This window comes from Panthera leo, chromosome B2 (genome assembly GCF_018350215.1).
Source record: "Panthera leo isolate Ple1 chromosome B2, P.leo_Ple1_pat1.1, whole genome shotgun sequence".
NCBI classification, from domain to species: domain Eukaryota; kingdom Metazoa; phylum Chordata; class Mammalia; order Carnivora; family Felidae; genus Panthera; species Panthera leo.
In genome coordinates this window covers 30,226,958-30,229,288 of record NC_056683.1, presented here as the reverse complement: position 1 = coordinate 30,229,288, position 2,331 = coordinate 30,226,958, and the positions used below count along the sequence as shown (strand labels likewise).

At 44.6% G+C, this 2,331-nt stretch overlaps 1 pseudogene; it reads right to left on the bottom strand.

Annotated features, from left to right (window-relative positions):
- Nucleotides 1-221: 221 nt before the first annotated feature.
- LOC122218978 lies at nt 222-2,331 on the bottom strand (annotated as a pseudogene).

Here is a 2,331-nt window from a genome sequence, read left to right as displayed (position 1 = left end):
GCCATGGGAGATGATCACCCACAATCCAATGAAGAGAGAGACAGAGAACCATTGGCTCAGTTGTGACCATGTGATGTTCAGTGTCACATACTGCTCGTATTGCAAGACATTGCTCATTAATCGAGTTAAAATTTATTAGAAAGTTTGCTTGTCTTGCGGAACACTCACAGAATGAGTTACTCGCAATCCAAGGTTTTAACTATATTTCTTTTTCTTTTCTTTTCCTTTTTTTTTTTTTTTTTTGTCTGAGAAGGAGCTCGCTTTTTGGGGAGTAGAGCACTGCATGTGGCCAACACACCACACATCACGTTCCTACACATCGCACTTAAAAAGGTATATGGGAGGTTTTGCTAAGAAAGATCAACTAGAACATGGGTTCCTCTGGGCAACTTCCCCATCCCTCCGAGGAGTCGGCACATTCCCAACCATTTCCTGGAAGGCAAATGTGGTCGCTACACGTAGAGCCCCCGCAGGGGTGCCTTCTTGTTTTTTATAAAGAACATTTTCTTTAGATTTTTTGAAGTCTTCATTTGTTACTTTCATCCTACAGACCAGCTTCTGTATGGATTGCCTTGATGTTGGCCCCAGAGAGGTCATCTTTAGCCATGATCAAGTTGTCCAGGGTTACATCATTGGTCAGGGTCATCCTGCTTGTATGGATCTGAAAGATGGGCTTCTTAGTCTTTTCACCTGGCAGGGGAATTCAATTTTCCTGTCAATGTAGCCTGGTCTGATAAGTGCTGGGTCCAAAGTTTCTATTCAGTTTGTGGCCATGATAACTTTCACATCACCCCTTGAAACAAATCCATCCAACTGGTTCAACAGTTCCAACATTATTCATTGAATTTCTCTCTCACCACCGGAATTTGAGTCTACTTTTTGTTCCAATGGCATCAATTTCATTAATAAATACGACGGATGGTGCATGTTCTTCTGCAACTTGAAACGATTCCTGAAGGAGTTTGGGCCCATCACCTAGGTACTTCTGAATAAGTTCAGAGCCAACCACTCTTTAAAAAAAATTTTTTTAAGGTTTATTTATTTTTGAGACAGAGAGAGACAGAGCATGAACGGGGGAGGGGCAGAGAGAGAGGGAGACACAGAATCGGAAGCAGGCTCCAGGTTCTGAGCCATCAGCTCAGAGCCCGACGCGGGGTTCGAACTCATGGACCGCGAGATTGTGACCTGAACTGAAGTCGGACGCCCAACAGACTGAGCCACCCAGGCGCCCCCAAACCGCTCTTTTAAAAAAAAAATTATTACAAACAAATTTTTTTAATGTTTATTTATTTTTGAGAGAGAAACCGAGTGCGAGTGGGGGAGGGGCAGAAAGAGGGGGAGACACAGAATCCAAAGCAGGCTCCAGGCTGTGAGCACAGAGCCCAGTGTGGGGCTCTAACTCATGAACCGTGAGATCATGACCTGAGCCAAAGTCAGATCATGACCTGAGCCAAAGTCAGACACTTAAACTGACTGAAACACCCAGGCACCCCTAGAGCCAACCACTTAAGAATGTGGCTGAGGTTAGGTTTGCTAATGCTTTGGCTAATAAGGTTTTACCTGTGTCAGGTGGAACGTACAGAATGACACCCTTGGGGGCTTTATATCCATCTCTTCATAATATTCAGGATGAGTGAGAGGAAGCTTCACAGATTCTTTAATTTCCTGGATTTGGTTGTCCAACCCCCCAACATCAGCATAGGTTTCCTGGGGGTGACTTTCCTACCTTCATCACTGTGACCAAGGGATCTGTGTCATCTGTGAGCACCCATATGACGGCATCACCTTGTGGTTGAGCAGGACCAAGCAGCCTGCTCCCAGCAGATCCTTGTCTACAAAGGAGAGAGTGCTGACGTAGTGTTCTGAGCCCACAGATGTAGACACGATGGCATGATTGTCATCAGTGATCTCTTCCAAGCTTCCTACTGACACTGGGGTCCCCCTCAGATCATCCACCTTTGATCTTTCCTCCTCTTGCTTTTCTTCTTAAAGGCTTTATTTGTTCCTGATTTCTAATGAATTCTTCCTCCATGAGAAGATAGTCTTTAATTCTAACTTCAGTAATTTTAGCCAGCACTGAGTGTGACATGTCACCAGTGGCAGCTTGCTGGCAGCATCTGGTCCCTTTGTATACTTCTTCTTTTTCCCCACTCTAGTTGGTACAGAAGGTTCGTATTTCTTTTTCTTCTCCTTGTCATCCTTCTTGCCACCTCCAGGACCATGACCAACACTCTGACTTAGACAATGTTGCTTTGGCCACACGGACTGCCGCTGCCAGGATTGCTTAATCCTATGGAATTTTATCATATATGTGTGTTTGTTTATCTATAA